Here is a 19,860-nt window from a genome sequence, read left to right on the forward strand (position 1 = left end):
TGTCAAAAGTCATCTTGGAGGGTTTTCATAGATCTGGATCAGTGACATCACCTGTCTTTTTGTAATTCTTGAAGGTAATAGTACATTCCAGCCCTTCACTGATATTCTGGGCTGCATATGACTTTAGTTAGGCAGTTTATGTTTGATATTGGAACAAAATGTGATTTAGTCATACATCATTCAACTGTTAGCAAAGGATATTTACTTATCCAAAAAAGGAGAAAAATATTCAACAAGGATATAATTTGAGTACATCTCACCTAATTTGGTTGAATGAAGCTCCCCTGCCTTTGATCATCAGAGCATATCTGGAATTACTCATGGGTCTTTTGTGTTTAGGTGACCAGAAAGTTATGTCAATAACCTGAACCTTTCTTTCTTTGGATCAATCAAATCTTTAAGATAAATCTTTTCCCTCCCTTTATTTTTGTTCCAATTACATGCAACAGTGGTTTTCTACATTCATCCTTTTACAAACTTTTGAGTTACACATTTTTCTACCACCATCCTTTCCTCCCCCATTCCCATGGCAGTGAACAATTTTATATTGTACATGTACAATAAGATAAACCTTTTAAGAAAAAACTTACCTAGGTTGCCCAAAAGCAAGGAGTTAGGTTATTGTTCCCACAGCCTCTTTCAGTACCTTGGAAGGTATCCTCCAAGAAACTGCACTTAATCTTCTAGGACCACTTCCATTTCCCTTGGGTTGTATCCCTTCTTGAAGGGCAGTTAGGTGTCAGAGCACTGACCTTGGAGTCAGGAGGACTCTAGGAGGACAGGAGTTTGAATCTGACCTCAGACACTTGACACTTATTAGCTGTGTGACCTTAGATAAGTCACTTAATGCTAATTGCCTCACATGCAGGGTCATCTCCAGTCCTCTTGATTCAAATCTAGCCACTGGACCTAGATGTACCTGGAGGAGAAAGTGAGGCTGGTGACTCATCTCAGCCCACCCCATTCAAATCCAATTTACTTGCTTGTCATAGTCTTCTTCTTCGAGAATGAAGGACAAACATCATTGTCTTTTTTTTTATTATTTTTTTTTTTAGTTTTTACAAGGCAATGGAGTTAAGTGGCTTGCCCAAGGCCACACAGCCAGGTAATTATTAAGTGTCTGAGGCCAGATTTGAACTCAGGTACTTCTGACTCCAGGGCCAGTGCTCTATTCATTGCTCCACCTAAGCGCCCCCATCATTGTCTTCTTGTAGACTTTAATCTTGCAGATGAAATCCACACCATTAGCTATTTGCATTTACAATGCAAATTTACAGTACACCAATGCATGGTGTTCCCAGAGGAAATCCCAGACTCTGAGCTGTGCTTTCTTATCATATTTTTTTCCCCTAACTTTGTTCATGTCACTGATTACTTTTACTCCTTTCTGTGGTTCAAGAAGGTTTTTAAAGCTAAGAGCCTACAGAATAAGGCACTAGCTTCCATATTGATCTCACTGGTAATGTGGACTGAATTTATAGTTGGCCAGTCCTGCTACCCTTCTCTGACTGGTGGCATTTGTCCTTGTTAGAATAGATATATTCATACATTGTCAGCTTCTACAAGCGTATCTACAAAAACCAACAGGAATATATGTGTGAGACTTAAGCATTTTTTGATCCAACTATGTCCAAATATAAGTAAGAGTAAGAGTGGTTAGGCCAAATTTTTACTTTTGGTTAGTCATATCCATGGATGAGATTGTTGGGAGGCTTTATAATGATGGTATTGTTCTTTATAAATTTCAAATAGTAGCTACCAAATCACAGAAGTGTTTAGTTTTTAATAATTCCTTGAATTGGCCAGTTGATAAGAGCTTTTTTTTAAATTTGGGCATTAATACTTCATGCTGAAATACTACGTGACTTGACAGAGGTGCTGTTTAGTTGGCAATTGTCAACTGAAAGCTTTAAACGGGACAGTATTTCTTATGGAAGACCATGTTCTTTTTAGTCAGTCAATAAACCTTTACTGTTTACTATAACAGTAAATAATAGCTCTGTGCTAAGTCCTGGAGATAAAAAGAAAGACAAAATACAGAAGGTGTGCAAACTTAGCACCATTCTCAACTCTTAATCCATTGTCAAATTTTGTCATGTCTGCCTTCACTGCATTTCAACTAAACATCCTCTTTATTCTGTTCAAACAACTACCACCCAGTACAGACTTTTATCACCTCTTTCCTGGGTTATTTTGAAGTACAATATCAATATTTGCATAATAGAAGGAGCCCTTGATACCTTTCTGGGTCCCGAGAATGTCCTCAGAAATATAACTTTAGCTAGGCACCTTTGGGTCTGAAAATAATCTGACAGGGGTCACAGATATACCATAAGTTTATCTAAGATTCACAAAGCACCCTTGTTAGCCTAATTATCTCGCTGTATCTGTAAAATTCCAGAACTGCCTCCCCTTCCCCAGATGCAGCTGAAACCATAAGATAGTAAATTTCACTCCTTCAAACCTGTGGGAAGCCCATGAATATGTGACTCCCTCTGTCTCAGGAAACATGTTCATACATAACACTGACCCTTTCTCACTCTGTCTAGTCCCCTATCTATACTGAACCATATGTTTACATGTTTGTAGTAATATGACAAGAAAATATATCTAACTGCTGTCTTTGCTTCTGTATCCTGCTTGCTCTCAGTACCCTCCCCCAAAACACTATAAAAACCCTCTCCCCTGAACACTCAGGTTCTGTCTGATTTGGGTCCTCTTCATCCCCAGGCAGTCTCTGGGAAATTAAAGATCTCCAAGCTTATCAATTTTTGGTCTCTGTCTCGCTATTTGGGTTCAGCATTTGGAGGCCCCAGCGAGATCTTGGTGTTTTGTGTCACCACAGGAGACATGGGAGCCTTGAGTTTAGGTTCAAACAGACTGTCTCTCCTTTTCCTAGGGGTGCTGGCCCCTGATGATGTTCCAGAGCCCCAGGACTAGGTAGACATAGTCTTAGTATGAACCTCTCCTTGACAGCAATCCCCCATTCAGCCTAAGTGAAGGTCCTGTTACACCTCCGAAGGTAAGCTTGTTCTGGTTCTGGGTCTAGACATTTGGTTGAAGGGGAATTCCATATCAGAAGTGATGTCTGGATCCCCTCTTTTGGGTACTCCTTTTGATAGCAAGGAACACATTTGGTTGGCCTTTGAGAGGGAGAGATTGTTGGACGTGACACTGAAATCTCCCCCATGGCATTCCTGAGACATCAGGAATTTGCCATTGGCCTGTGTTTGTTGATATGTGTTGAGATTGTCAGTTTGTAAAATTCTGTGGTGTTTATGTAATCTGTGCTTTTGCCTCATCTGTTTTTATGTGTTCAGATTGTCTATTTATTTGTGTGTTTGGGTTCCTCTATTGATTTGTTAAATGGGGAGAAAAGTTCCTCTAAAAATTTCCATGGGTTGTCTCATTTTTAAACTGCTCCTCTTTGTTATTTTGGGCACCTAGATTTTTAGGCATCTAATGCCCTCACTGGCTCTCCCCTTGAGCCTGCTTTCTGCCTGTGTTACAATGAATAATATGATCTCTCCTTCCTCACCCCTGCGTCATCTCTTAAGCACTTCCTAGAGGGATTTTTTATTTTTATTTAAAAAAAGAAATGAGTTTTGGTGTTAAATTGACTGAGGCTAAACTACTCACCCTGTTATTTTACTATTATGGGAACCCCCCCCCCAATTCCTTGTTTATGTTCCCTTCTCTTCCCTGTTCTCTGTAATTCTGTGCTGCCAGAATGTTTCCCCTCCCTCTCCCTTTCAGGAGAGAGAGATAGTTACTTCAGGAAGAATTAGTAAAGTAAGTGTTAAAAGGGACCTTATTTTGAAGTTAAAGAAACAGGAAAGAGACAGCGAATATTACCAAATATGTTAAACAAAGAAATCATAGAAAGAAATGCTATTTTAATTTGAAAATAGGGAAAATAATTTCAGAAAGACAAGAGAGTCAGGTTAATCCCAAATTATATGATGTGGTTACCAAGATATGCCAGTATAGGGGAAACTAAATAGTTAATCTTTTTCCAGAATGATATGGTATCATTCTGGAAGTTTATCAGTATAGATTCGGATATTGTTAGTTATTACAGAAAATTATGGGACATGTAAGGATTTAAGAATAGAAGATCAACCCCCCTTACCAAAAGCATCTAGGATGGTCTCTCTCTCTCTATAAAAGTTATTCAGTTTACTCTATTTGAAGAAGGGGGGCAGGAATATTCTAATTAGGCTAAGGGATTTTTGAATGACTATTTGCCTTCTCTAGGGTCTTAGCAACTATAATCAAGAAATGTTAATTATTAAAACCTTGGAATGGAAAAATGTATTGTGAAAAGTGGAATCATATCTGTGGTCTATATAGATGTATAAGCTATGTGACTCTAGTTTAGAATAGTATGAATTAAAGTCAAGAAGAGCTAATGAAAAGGAATGGTGGAACAGTATATTAAGCTGTATAATCTGGGTCAGAGGTTTGAAAAAAACTGGAAAGAAAATCCAGACATGGAGCCAATTGGAGTTTTTGAACCATTTGTTAAGTATGGAAATTGGTAAAAGCATGTAGACAGAAGGTTTGAGCAGGTTTGACTTTGTATACAAAAGATGGATTTTAGGAACTTTGGAAAATCATTGTAAGAAAAGAAGAAAGTATAGAATTATAAGTCTATAGGGAGATATGTATTTATATAAGGTTGGGGTGATTTAAAAATTGTATTAAATTGGTACTTTTTGCAATGTTTGACAATGAATTGATTGGAAAAATAATAAACCCCATAAAGTGAAAAGTTTGACATGAAAGCAATTGCTAGGTAAATGTTAATTTTATTATGTTATTATTGATCCTATAATGTGCTAATCTAAAGATACATGTAAATTGAATTAAGGGGTTTATAAAAATGTTTGGGTTTTGATTCTGATGTTTTATGGCCCCTCCAGGGTCATGGGAGTCAGGACAGACTTGTGAGTTCTTAATCAAGTTTTAGAATTACTAAACAAGGGAAGGTAATATTTCATATATTTGGGAAAAGCTGGAATGAGTGAGTAATGATCGACTTTGATATCTCAAATTGTGGGGAATCTCCAATTCCCAGAACATAGAATGTTCTAATATTAAAAAATGTTGGTCAGTGAGGATAGAAAACTCTTATAAGTGAGAGCACTGAGAAGTTAGAATTGCACTGATAAAGATAAAAAGAATTTGCAAACTTTTTAGGCTTTTGAAAAGAAAATGATTTAAGGCTAATTTGAATATGACTTTTGGAATTTAAGAGAAGTGTAAGGAAAATCTTGTAGTTATGAAAAGGGATTTTTTTTTTTTTTTAGCAACAATTGGTCTTAAGAATTCTTTGTATTTTGGGATGGCTAGGTGGTGCAGTGAATAGAGCACCGGCCCTGGAGTCAGGGATACCTGAGTTCAAATCTGACCTCTTCTTTCATACAGTGACCTTGATAGGTGACAAATAAGACACTCCTACCCCTGGACATTTTCTCTGTGCTAATAGCTCTGGCTGTTCCGGAGACCTGGAACTTCCTTCCCATCTGTGACTTCTTCAAAGCTCAGCTAAAATCCCACCTTCTATAGGAAGCCTTTTCCAAACACTCCATTAATTGTTTCCTTATTGATCCTGTATATAGCTTCTTTTATACATAACTCTGCTTGTTGCCTCCAACATTAGACTGTGAACTCCTTGAGAACATAGATCATCATCCACTCAGAGTCCTAAGTGGTTTTCCTAAAATATAATCTGACTGCTATCCTTTAGCTCAATAAACTTCAATGGCTCCTTTTTTTCCTTCAGGAATATTTGATTTTCTGGTAATTTAAAACTTTTCACAACATAGTCCTTTCATACCTTTTTAGTCCTCTCGTAATTTATTTTCACATTCTCTATAATCCTGCTACATTGCCTTATTTGGTTTTCCTTATATAGGCTACTTCCTTTTCCAATTCTGTACTCTTTTATTTTTTAATTTTTAAATAAGATTTTATTTTTACAAGTACATGCAAAGACAATTTTTAACATTCATTTTTTTATAAAAATTTGAGTTTCAAATGTTTTCTTCTCTCTCTCTCTCTCTCTCTCTCTCTCTCTCTCCTCTTTCTCATCCCTAAGATAAGTAATTTTATATAGGTGATGTATGTGCGATCATGTAAATATATTTGCATATTTATTATTTTGTGAAAGAAGAAATGGAACAAAAGGAATAACATGAAAAAATAAAGTAAAAATAGTATGATTTGATCTGTATTCAGACTCTATTAGTTATTTCTCTGGATGTGGATAGCATTTTCCATCAAGTCTTTTGGACTTGTCTTGGATCATTGTATTTCTGAGAAGAGTTAACTCAGTCATAGCTGGTAATCACACATTGTTGCTGTTACTGTATACAATGTTTTCCTGGTTCGAATCACTTTACTCTGTATCAGTGCATATAAGTCTTTCCAGGTTTTTCTGAAATTCTCATCATTTTTAATATAACAAAAGTATTTCATTACATTCATGTACCACAGTTTGGTTATCCATTCCCTTATTGATGGGCATCCTCTCAATTTCCAATTCTTTGCTACCACAAAAAGAGCTGCTGTAACATTTTTGCAAATGTGTGTCCTTTCTCCTTTTTTATGATCTTTGGGGTACAGACCTAATAGTGGTACTGCTGAATCAAAGGGTATGCACATTTTGATTGTCTTTTAGGCATATCAACCCTATCCTCTAGCACCAGCTGCCAACCATGCCTAAAATGCTCTTTCTCCTTACCTCCAATTCCTAGCTATGTTGACTTTCTTCAAGACGTAATTCAAATCTTACCTTCTGCAGAACTTTCCTGTTCTCCTTCCCTGCTAGTCCTTTTCCTCTGTGATTAGTTTTGTTTTAAATAGTATATTTCTTATAAATAGATAGTTATTTGCATGTTGTCTCTTCCATTATAATGTGAGGCCAGGGATGATGTTTTTGTCTTTCTCTCTATCCCCAGAGCTTAGCACAGTGACTATGCTAAGAATAATTAATAAATGTCCATTGACTGACTGACTTCCCAGGATAACTTAGGGTACTACTCTACCTTAGTTCTTTTATTGAGAGTCTGATATTACACATACATGTGGATGAGCCATGTGGACTGCAGGGTTCTGAGGATTAACAATCCCTTCCATTGGGTCTTGATATCTACCAAAGAGACCAATTTTCCTAAATGGTAACAGAAAAGAATGAAAGTCACTGAGGTGGATTGTAAGTCATGCTCCTTGGGCATGTTCCATATTTCTCTCATACTATAAGAACACACTTGCTTTCATGTTGTTTCTTTTTTAAATTATTCTTTCATTTCTCAAGCACTGAAACAGTCTTCAAATGTGAACTTCTCTGGATCTATTGTTTCTAAAATACCTGGAATATAATTGTTCCTGCAGAGTCAGGAACAGCAGGAAACAGTTTAAAAGAGCAGGAAACAATGACTCTTCCATTCTCAGCAGTGTGATAAATATGGATAGCTTTCATTTGGAGTATTGCATGCAGTCAGCCAGGCAGAGTTCCATCAGTTTGAATCAAAGCTCAACATCTGAATTAGCCGCAAGGCGGAGCTCTATGATAGCTATTCCTTTCTGAAGACTAATGGGGAGGAGGGGAGAGTGTAAAGGAGAGAATGGGGTAGGAGGGTAGCCACCAATAGTAGCCGCTTTTTTTTTTTTAACATACTGCAACATCCTACTGGTCACTAGATGGCACTCAAAGCTTCAGTCAGCCTCTATCTGAAAATAATCCTGAAGACTTTTTTTCCCCCTCAAACATGGTGACTTTGCCAGTTTCCCCTTCTTTAATCCCAATTCAGGGAATGAAAACTGATAAAACATTAAAATATGTAGCATAATTCTCCCATTGTTCTGATATTGTGAATTCTATCTATATATTTCTTTGTTTCATTCAATATGGCATCACTACAATTTTATTTTACCCAGACTAAAATGAGTCCCTTCTCCACCTATGAGGAGCCATTGCTTAACTTCACACCCTCTTCCCTTGGAGTTTTGTGAAAGGAAAATGTTCTAAGGCAAGCATTCATTGCTAGCTCCTAAAGAAGTGGGAGAGAATACTGACCTTACTCCTTTTCCCTTAGAAACATTGAAATATAGCAAAGACTCTCTCAGTCAAATAGTGAATGAGATTCTTTAGGTGTTCCTAATACTTGAAGATTCTGAGTGGAAATGATCTTCTTCCCAGGACAAGTCTCAGTAACTCTAGCATCTTCCAATTCTACTGTTCATAGGTCCCTGCCCCCATCATATACTCCTGGTCCATGATTCTTGTCTTTCAAGAAGAGGTCATAAGTACAAATAGGACCCTTTTTATATTGTTAAGCCACTAGTTTTCTCAAAAGGGATCAGACAAGTTCTCAGAATTGTTCCCTTTCTGTGAGTCAACCTCTCTTCTCCACAATCTTCAAAGAGGCTGTGAAACAGATAAAATTTTCATAAGGATACTGGAGGAAAAGTTAGCATGGCAATAATTAAATTATGTGAGACCAGAAGGGGTCCCTTTCTCTTATTCCATCTCTACTTCCTCAAGCAGCTGAAATTAGCTTCTGACAAAGTCCTCCATCAGATGGATAGATTTGTGGATGGATAACTAGATAGATAGATGATAGATAGATAAAGACAGACAACTACATATATGATATAACATTAATTTTTCGAGTTCTGTGCTAAGTGATGGAGATATGCATACAAACCAGAAAGAAACTCTTTGCCTTTGAGCAATTTTTAAGGGAGGGAAGATAAAATATAAGGAGAAGCTGGAAATGGGTTTGAGAGTACACAATATGCACTTTCTATTCAAATGCCTTTCTAGTCTACAATTGTAGGAAAAAACCAAACCAGTCATATCTGTGTGGGTCTCTATGAGGGTAGATGACTTTTGGAAGACATGACAGTGCATTGGGTCACCAAACAGGTAGCTTGTGCTTCATGAGCAAGGTAAGGCTCTGCTTTGGTGTCAGTGAACTTAAGGGAATCACTTGGAATCTTCTATTTTTTTTTGTTGTTGTTGCTGCTTAAACATGTTTTTTCTGTCCATATACTCTTTCTCGGCTTCTGGGATTGACTGAAAGTTCTGAGAAAATGGGAGGAGGTGTTCTTTCCACAGCTCAGACACAGGAAAGGAAGGGAAAGCAGGGCTCTGTGGTGAAAAGAATTCTGAACTCTGAGGGCTAAACTTGACATTAGAGGATAGTTCTGTCACAGACTATACTGCATCAGGGGTCAGAGGATCTTGGCTCACAAATACTAACATTAATGTCTGAGTTCTGTAGAAAGTTCCTTATTTTTTTTTTTATGGACACTCAGTTACTTTGTTTATAAAATGAAAGGATTGGACCAGATAGTCTATGAAATTTCTTTCAATTTTAGGTTCTCCACAATTATATACAATATCCTTGGGCACTTGAGTCAGCTTACCTACTCTATAAGGGCTACTATACCTGATTTTGACTTTTAGCATCAGTTTCTCCAACATTACCATAAAGTCAGAGAATTCCTCTTCATCCTTTTAAATCACAGGAATTTCATATCCGGATCTTTGGTATTCCAGTCACTAACATATTGGTTAGTAAATACCACAAAATTTGAGCCTTGTGTCTAAATAATGTCAAAAGCAAGTCCCCCAAACTTTCTGGTAATTGTTTCTTTTGCTCTGCACTGGTGTCCAGGCTTCATTGTGGCATGTTCTAAGGCAGCCAGCAAAGACTTCCTCTTTAGTAAATTGATCATATCACAGTGGGAATAGCTTTTCTTGACCAGAGTTCCCTACCCTACCTCTCAGTCTAGAGCAATCTGTAGGGCCAGCAGATGATCACCATCCTCAAAGAAGTACATATACACATCTTTATCAATGTATGCACATTAACACATGCATGTATGTATGTACATGTATATATGCATATACCATATTTCCTTATGTATAAAATGCAACATTTTTCAAAAATATTTGGGGTCTAAAAATTGGAAGTAGTTGTAGATTTTTTTATTTGCATTTCCTGCTATTTTGAGCTTGTCTTGGCACTCATTGTTTGGCATTTTTTATCAGTATATTAGATTACGTTTTGCCATGTTCTTCCCAGAAATGGCTCAGAAAAGATTTTCATACAGTGCTGAATTCAAGTTCAAAGTGATCCAGTTTGCAAAAATGAATGGGAATCCTACTGCTGAATGTCAGTTTGGTCTTCCTCCAACTGAGAAAACAATCAGAGACTGGCTATGGGAAGAAGAAACTCTAATGAAAATGCCACGGCAGAAGAAGGCCCCAAGAGGCGAGCCAGCCAAATAGCCTGTGTTAGGGAATTGAAGAGCAAAGGGCTATTGGGATTCCTGTGTCCACAAAGATGGTTCAGCATGAGGCAAGAAGAATTGCCGATGAAAAAGAAGTGACTGATTTCAAAGGAGGACACAACTAGTGCTTCAGGTTCATAAAATAAGCATTCATCCACATACCAGACTTGCCCAAACGATGCCTGAAAGCTATGAGCAGCAGGTTCTTGAATTTCATGATGAATAAAACTTGATTTCAATATCTTTATATATTACTCTTTTTTCAAATTTTGCTTCCCAAAATAAAGGTGCATCTTATATATGGGGAAATATAATAAATATCAAATATACAAATATATAGTTACCTGGAAATTAATTGGTTTAGGGAATTCCTTCTACTAATATAAGCCAGCTTTTTCCCGCAAATTATGGCTGCCTAGATCATAGAGCATTGACTTACACAGAGTCATATGCATACAACTTCAGATCCTTCTTAGTCTCAAGCTCTATCCACTACTTCACATAGCTATTATGGCTGCCTTCTCTCTGTCTTGGTGTCTGTTTTTTGTCTCCTCCTTTGTTCATTCTCCTTCTCTTTTTTTCTCTCTTTCCTTTTCTCCCTTTCCCCCCACCTCTCTCTTCCCCCTTTCCTACTTCTCTTACTAAACACCATGTATATTCACCCACAATACACCCAAATATTTTCATACTTCCTTAACAGTTATCCATTAGTTCTTTAAATCAGTTTGACTAATAGAGCTTGCTAACATATTATAGCATAAATGATGGGAGAGAAAAAGATTTTTTTTAAATGGGTTTCCACAGTACAGGGTGTCTTAGGTTGACTCAAAACCATTTAAAATTAAAAACAAAGAAACATAAATAGACTAAAAGAGTCCTTGAAAATGTACCAGGGGGAAATATGTAATAAATATTAACAAAGATGATATAACAAAAGGTTGTTTATTATTATTAAAATTATTATTGAGAAATTCTGGGAAGATGGGGAAGTAGGTCAGAAAATTCCAAGATTTCCATATTTTCTTCACAAACAAATCTAAAAAGCACTTCAGGGGGATATAGAGCAGCAAAAATAAACAAGAATTGGGACAGAAAAATGGTTCTCTTGGGAACCGAGAAGATTAGAAGAAAGATCCAGCACTGAGAAGATTCAGACTTAGTGAAAAGTAAATACCTCCAGGCTAGGTCCCTAAAAGAGCAAAAGATCCATCCTGGGGCAGCTGGGGTGAGAGGTAGCCTCCATCCTAGCCACAGGAATTCTCACCTCCTGGACAGTGTGGGGAGTCTGTCTGAGCAGGAAGGAGAGGGAACCTTTACTGATAAGGGATGCCAGGTTCAGCCATGCAGCAGAAGTGCAAGAAAGAACCAGTACAAGCTGATGAAACAGTGACACAAGACCCTGCTCCCCATGAACACTTACAGGAGAATGAAGTTTTTGGTCTTGGTTCCAGGCCATAGGGAAGAACTGAAGGTTATAGCCAATGGAGAGTTCTCAGGGAATAAGAGCATTTCCAGTATATTGTGTGGTGGTATCCTAACTGTGGTTTGAAAGGGAAAAGGAGCATGGAGGTTAGGGCCAAGAAAAAACTTCTGAAGCTAGAGGCACTTTTTCCTTCATTGCAGGATTAGAGGTGAATAGAATAATAAATTGCTAAATATATGTGTGTGTATGTTGGTGTGTATATAGATATATACATATATATGTATATGTAAATGATCAGGCAAAGGAGAAAGAATCCAACCATAGACAGTTACTAATGGGAATAGAAAAGACTAGAATTTCTTTTCAGAGGAAGGTACTGAAAAAAAGCATCTGCTACTCCAAAGAGTAGCATCAAATGGCTACCTGCTCAAAAAAGAATTCACAGAAGAACTCAAAAATTGCATTTCCAAGATTTATAAGTAACTAATTCAAATCTATGAGAATAAGGACAATTCCTCAACTGATAAATAATTAAAAAATATAAACAGGCAATTCTCAAGGAAAGAAATTCATTATTTGAACAGCCACACTTTATTTTTTATTTTTTTAAAAAGAAAGATTTTATTTATTTTCAATTTTACAATTTTCCCCCAATCTTGCTTCCCTCCCCCCATCCCCCACAGAAGTCAGTCTGTTAGTCTTTACATTATTTCCATGCTATACATTGATCTAAATTGAATGTGATGAGAGAGAAATCATATCCTTAAGAAAGAAAAATAAAGTATAAGAGATAGACTGCTTTGGTCTTTGTTCAAACTTCACAATTCTTTCTCTAGATACAGATGGTATTCTCCATTGCAGATACCCCAAAATTGTGCCTGATTGTTGCACTGATAGAATGAACAAGTCCATTAAGATTGATTATCAATCCCACGTTGCTGTTGGGGGGGGGGGGTACAATGTTCTTCTGGTTCTGCTCTTCTTGCTCAGCATCAGTTCATGCAGATCCTTCCAGGCTTCCCTGAATTCCCATCCTTCCTGATTTCTAATAGAACAATAGTGTTCCATAATGTACATATATATCACAATTTGTTCAGCCATTCCCCAATTGATGGACATTCACTTAATTTCCAATTCTTTGCCACCACAAACAGGGCTACTATGAATATTTTTTTTAGGTTTTTTTTTTTTAAAGGCAAATGGGGTTAAGGCTTGCCCAAGGCCATACAGCTAGGTAATTATTAAGTGTCTGAGACCGGATTTGAATCCAGGTACTCCTGACTCTGGGGCCGGTGCTTTATCTACTAAGCTACCTAGCTGCCCTGCTATGAATATTTTTGTACTCTATGTAAAAAATCTTCCTTCTCAATAAACATGTTTCAAACTGAACCATTCTTTTAAACCTGACCCTCCTACCATTTTCCACATTTCTGTTGATGGTATCACCATATTCTCATTTATTCAGATTTTAATTTCAGTTTATCTTTGAATCTTCTCCCTTTTTTATCCTCCACATAAAATCCATTGCCAAATATTATTAAATCTATTTCTATATCTTTCAGATATGCTTTTTTTTCTCTTCATGCCCATTGAGCATTCTTATCACCTCTCATAACATGGCATTAAATTCCTAATTGATCTTCTGCCTCCAATCTCTCCCCACTTCAATTTATCTTTCACAGAGATTCCAAAATAATCTTCCTAAAGTGCCATTATCATTCTCCTGCTCAAACATCTTCAACTCCTTCTCATTACTTCTTTTTTTTAAAACTGCATATATCAGAATTTTATTGATATCTTTTTTTTTATGTTACCTAGATTTCCCCCTGTATCCACCTTTTCTCCCTTATAACAAACATATTTTTTTAAAATAGAATGGGAACCTCCTTATTTCTAGGAGGTTCTTTTACTGGCATATAAGGCCCTCTATAATATATTTCCAACTTGTCTTTCCAGACTTAGTTCAGATAACTGCCCTTCATTCATTTTGTATTCCATCCAAATGGAATAGCAGTTTCCCAATCCTGCCATGTCCCCTCAGTTCTGTGCATCCCTTTGTAGGCCTGATCTCATTCTTGGAACATATTCCTTCCCTTTCAAACTTTCAGAATTCTTTTTTTTTTCTTTTTTTTCTATTTATTATTATTTTGTACAAATAATGTTTTTTTATACATTACTAAAATATTCTTGTTTAAGAGTAAACATAATACCCTCTTCCCCCAAAAAATATAGACCCACATGAGCGATAAAGTAAAGGAGTGAGAAAAATTAAAATTAATAATGATAATAATAATGATGATAATAATAATAATTCTAGGTATGGCCAGGTGGCACAGTGGATGGAGCACCAGCCCTGGAGCCAGGAGCACCCGAGCCCAAATCTGGCCCCAGACACCCAATAGTCACCCAGCTGTCTGACCCCGTGCAAGCCACCCCAACCCCATTGCCCTGCAAAAACAAATAAAAGACCCCAAATAAAATAAAATAGTAATAATAGTAATAATAATAATAATAATAATAATAGTAGGGGCGGCTGGGGTGGCAGATAGAGCACTGGCCCTTGAGCCAGGAGTACCCAAATCCAAATCCAGCCTCAGACACCCAACAATCACCCAGCTGTGCAGCCTCAGGCAGGCCACCCAGCCCCATTTGCCCTGCAACCTGCCAAAATAATAATAATGATAATGACAATAAAAAAAATGTGTTTCAGTCTGTGTTCCAACACCACTAACTCTGTTGCGGGTGGATCACATTCTTTATGATAAGTCCATCACAAAAGTTACTTCCATATTTTTCCACTGTTGCCATTGCTAATCGCAACTCCCTCCATTTGTACTTCTCTACTACCATGTACTATATTTTCTCTCTCCTTTCACTCTGTCTCTGCTGTAGGGTAGCTGAGTGGCACAGCAGACAGATCCCCAGCCCTGGGGCCAAGAGGCCCCGAGCCCACATACCACCCATTAGGCCCAGCATCTACCCAGCCCTATGGTCCTGGACAGACCATCCAATCCCAGCCCCTTGCAAGAAGTAAAAAAAAAAAATGTGTTATATGTGACCACTCTCCCCCCATTTTCAATCCTCTTCTCCATCACTCACATCCCCCCTTCCCCCTGTCCCCCTTCTGTCCTTCTTACTCCAGATGTCTATACCCCATTGAGTATATATGCTGTTTCCTCTCCTAGCCACCTCTGATGAGAGTGAAGATTCCCTCATTCCCCCTTGCTTCCCCCCTTCCATATCATTGCAATAGCTCATTGTAATAAAGAAAAATCTTATTATATGAAATATCTTAGCCTATTCCACCTCTCCTTTTTCTTTCTCCCATTACATTTCCCTTTTAGCCATTGACTCCATTTTTACACTATATAATATCTTCAAATTCAGTTTTCTCCTGTGCTTCATCTGTAAAAGCTCCTTCTACCTGCTCTATTAAATGAGAAGGTTCATATGAGTATTATCAGTATCATTTTTCTATACAGGAATACATGTAGCTCATCATCATTAAGTCCCTCATATTTTCCCCTTCTCCTCTGCTCTCTATGCTTCACCTGAGTCCTATATTTGAAGATCAAATCTTCTGTTCAGCTCTGGCCATTCCAACGGGAACATTTGAAATTCCCCTGGTTCGTTGAAAGTCCATCTTTTTCCCTGGAAGAGGACATTCAGCCTTGCTGGGTAGTTGATTCTCAGTTGCATTCTAAGCTCTTTTGACTTCCGGAATATTATATTCCAAGCCCTACGAGCTTTTAATGTAGTTGCTGCTAAGTCCTGTGTGATCCTGACTGCAGCTCTGTGATATTTGAATTGTGTCCTTCTGGCTGCTTGTAATATTTTCTCTTTGACTTGGGAGTTCTGGAACTTGGCTATGATATTACTGGTTTTTTTTTTTTTTTTTTGATCTCTTTCTTGGGGAGATCAGTGGATTCTCTCCATTTCTATTTTGCCCTCTGCTTCTAGGATATCAGGGCAATTTTCCTGTAGTAATTCTCTGAAAATGATGTCAAGGTTCTTTTCCTGGTCATGACTTTCAGGTATTCCAATAATTTTAAAATTATCTTTCCTAAATCTATTTTACATATCAGTTGTTTTTTTTTCAATGAGATGTTTCACATTTTCTTCTAATTTTTCATTCTTTTGGTTTTTGAAGTATGAGTCCTGATTTCTCATAAAATAAGCAACCTTCCTCAGTTTCATTCTTTGTCTGAAGGACTTGTTTTCCTCAGAGAGCTTTCTTATCTCTTTTTCCATCTCTCCAATTCTGCTTTTTAAAGCATTCTTCTCCTCAATAACTTTTTGAACTCTTTTATACATTTTGACCTATGCTGGTTTTTAACATGCTATTTTCTTCAGCATCTTTTTGGATTTCCTTGACTAAGCTGCTGACTTCTTTTTCATGTTTTTCCTGCATCTCTCTCATTTCTTTTCCCAATTTTTCTTCTATCTCCCTCACTTGATTTTCAAAGTCTTTTTTGAGCTCTGTCATAGCCTGAACCCAATTTCTGTTTTTCTTGGAATCTTTAGATGTAGGAGCTTGTACTTCCTCATCTTCAGATTGAGTGTTTTGATCCTTCTTGGGATCACAGGAAAAGTATTTCTCAATGGTGTTTCTCTTTTTTTCTCTGCTTACTCATTTCTCCAGCCTGTGCCTGGTTTAGGGGTGTTTCTTGAGCTTTTGAGTATTATTTGGACATCCCAACAAGGATCTCCATGTGTGAGGCTCTGTCTTCCCTCCTGGTCTGTGAATGACCACAAGCGCACCCCTCTGCCATGGGGCTGAGGTGGGGGGGGGCTGCTGTTCTATGGGGGGGCCTAGACTGTGATCAGGATCTGAATGTCATCAGAACCCCAGAGTCCTGTTCCAGGGACAGAGGACAGAGCTCTGCAGTCTCTCTTCACTCCCCTCCCTAGGCTCAGCACTCATGTCCTGGGGGCTCCTTCTTATTGGCTTTTGTTTCTGGTTCTTGGATCTGGGCTGTGGCCACTCTGCTTGCTGTATGCGCTGAGGGCTGGGCTTCACGTGCTCACTCTGGCAGAGGTCCTGTCCCCCCCCACTGATCCCCCATGTTGTGCCTAGTGTTCCCCAGGGTATAGGTCAGGAAACTCCCCCGTTGCTGTGAGCCATGGCTCCCAGTGCCCTGGGGCTGCCTCCAGGAGGCTGAAGGCTGAAGTTCCTTTGCTCTGGCTGGCTATCCCTCCAACCCCGTGGAGTGGAGCCTTTCTGCTCTTTTTCAGGTTACCTTGGGTTGGAGAACTGCCTCACTGGGTCCCTCTTTGGATTCTGTCTCTTAAAAATGTAGTTAGAGTCCTTAGTTTATAAATTTTGATCAAGAGCACTAAGAGACGGTCCTCTTCTGTTGCCATCTTGGCTCCCTCTTTCAGAATTCTTATGGCAGATATATAGGGATCCCTTGAACATCCCATACATCCTGAAAACAAGAAGAGAACCTCAGAATGATGTTGCGGTCCACTCTGGGCAGCCGGGTCTCAGTTTATTTCACACAACTCTTTGGGGAGCTCCGCCGGACATGTCCCGCATGTTCAATAATGAAAGTCAGCCAGTGAGAGATAAGCAAGGAGTTTATTGCAGGTATATGCTACATCTCTGACTTACATAGTTGAAATAAGGGTATATATAATTATGCCTAGTCCCCTTGTATCAGCATCCCTCATCTCCAGGCCTGTGGAAGTATAACGGGTATGCCACAAAAGGTCTGTATCCTGGAAAAATGTGGAATCTTCAACAAGATAAAGATGAAAGGTAGAGAGGTAAGTACCAGAACTCCTTCTTGGGACAGTTGAACAATATGAGGATGAAAGGCAGAGGGATAAGGACAAAAGGTCCTTCCTGAGAATATTCAACAAGATAAGGATGAAAGGCAGGAAAAAAAGAGAGAGAAGGGCCAGAGCTCCTTCCTGAGTTCAGAGCACTCTGGTTTGGACCTTCCTGTTGTCCCAGGTCTCGATGACTCTCAGGATGAACTCCTCATGGCCACATACTCTATCTATTATCCCCTTACAGAATGAGAGTAAAGGTAGTCCATAGTCTTATTCTACACAGGACCACCTCCCGTTTCAGAGAATCAAAAATCAAGGCATTTCTGATACTGGAAAAGAAGTCCCTGAGACGTAGGTGGGGAGTTGAGATTAGAAGTTATTTTACTGTAGGTAAGTTGCTGAAAGTAGGACATTGAAGATTAGTAGCCTATTAGTATCTCTAACTTCTTCTCTAGATTGTGCCTCCAGACTTAAGAATTGTTTTCCAGGATCTATACTTCAATTTCCATGTCCCTACTTTCTGGACTTCTCACCCTATTATCAATGTTAATGGTTTAGGGTGGGTGTATTTGGTCCAGATCCAATTTCATTTCAGGCAAGAAACTCCCTGGTATAGAAACTCCCTTTACAAAAGCCAGTCTGTAGCTATTTATAATTTGTCATTGCAGAATAGGGGTTTCTTCATAAATTGTTTGCCCATTCAAAAGTCTAATAGGTCATATGTCCCATGTTTCTCAGATTTTATTGTACTAGCTCTATATCAGGTAACTATTTTGACTTCTTGATAAATGTTGTAAAATCTATACCCAATTTCTTCCAGACTTGCTTTTCAGTTCTCCGAACAATTTTACTAAATGATGAATTTTTATTCCTAAAATTTGTCTTTAGACTTATCAAATACAATGCTACTATACTCATTTGCTGCAAAATAGAATCTTTTTCCATCAAAATATTTCTCTTGACTTACAGTAAACTTTTCTATATCCTCTATTCAATAGGAGAGGAGAGAATGAAGAAGTATATGTCACAAGCACTATGTTAAACTCTTTCCAAATATTGCTTTGTTTGATCCTTACAACAACTAGAGAGGCAAGTGATCCTTTTTTTTTTTTACATTTGAGGCAACTGGGTCAGACAAAGGTCAATTGATTTGCCCCGGGGTCACAGTTGGATTTAAACTCAGGTCTTCCAGATTATAGGACACTGCAGGACATTAGAAATAAAATATAAATTCTTGTTGGGGTTTAAGGGATTCCTGAAAAACAGCTGGTGACTTTCCCAGGAACTCCATTCCATTGTCTTTGCTATTTTGAGAGATTCCCTACAAGCTGATTCCTTGGGGATCACAGATTTAAAGAGTTTAGAGATCAATCATTACATCTAGACCCCTCATTTTACACAGGAGAAAACAGAGAGCCCAGAGAAATTAAGTGACTTGTCCAAAGTTATATAGTTACTAGCAGAACTAGTATTTAATCCCAGGTTCTCTGACTCCAGAATCACTATTCCCCGCCCCCAATATATGGCCGCCTCAGTTTTGCTAAAGTATCTGTACCAACTAGGTGGCTCAGGGAACAGAGAGCTGGACCTAGAGTCAGGAAGATCCTGGTTCAAATCCAACCTCAAATTAGTGTGATAGCTGTGTGACCCTGGGCAAGTCAATTAACTTTGTCTCAGTTTCCTCATCAGTAAAATGGGGATGATAGTAATAGCACCAACCTCCCAGGGTTTTAATAAGACTCTTTTTTAATAAAGTGGTTGGCTCTTAATTAATGCCTATTTCTTTCCTAACTATGGGGGTGTTCTTTCTCATGTTTAACCTGAATTTCTCCTACTTTAGTTTCTGGTCATTGATACAGGAGTGGTAGGAATCACAATGAGTTAATTACTGACTTATTATGCCTCTCCTCTGTGCTAAGTATTACTCTGGGTATTCTGAGGGCTACAAAGAGGCCTTAAATCAGGGAAGCTGACTTTTGTGATAGGGGAGCTAAACCTTGTACTGAAGTACAAAACAGCCCAGGCAGTCCCCAACTTGTAGATGCCCCATTTATTCACATTCCTTACATACCAGCAGCTATTTGAGAATGTGGCCCCATGGCCACAGGAACTCACTTCACATTTTCTCCTTGCCACTACTCGTTGAGACTTTCTTCCTCGTTTCCCTTGCTCTTGCCAAGCCCATTGCCACTCTTCCTATACCCATCCCTGGTTTGTCTTCTCATCTGACTTAGGGGACAATCGAGCACAAGGTCCACAATTACAACATAGCAGGGAAGGTGAAATGAAGGGGCAGGAGTGGAAAAGACAATGGAGATGGAATCTGAGGAGCTGGATTCCAGTTGTGACTG

The sequence above is a fragment of the Macrotis lagotis genome, chromosome 5, assembly GCF_037893015.1.
Source record: "Macrotis lagotis isolate mMagLag1 chromosome 5, bilby.v1.9.chrom.fasta, whole genome shotgun sequence".
Taxonomy (NCBI): Eukaryota; Metazoa; Chordata; class Mammalia; order Peramelemorphia; family Peramelidae; genus Macrotis; species Macrotis lagotis.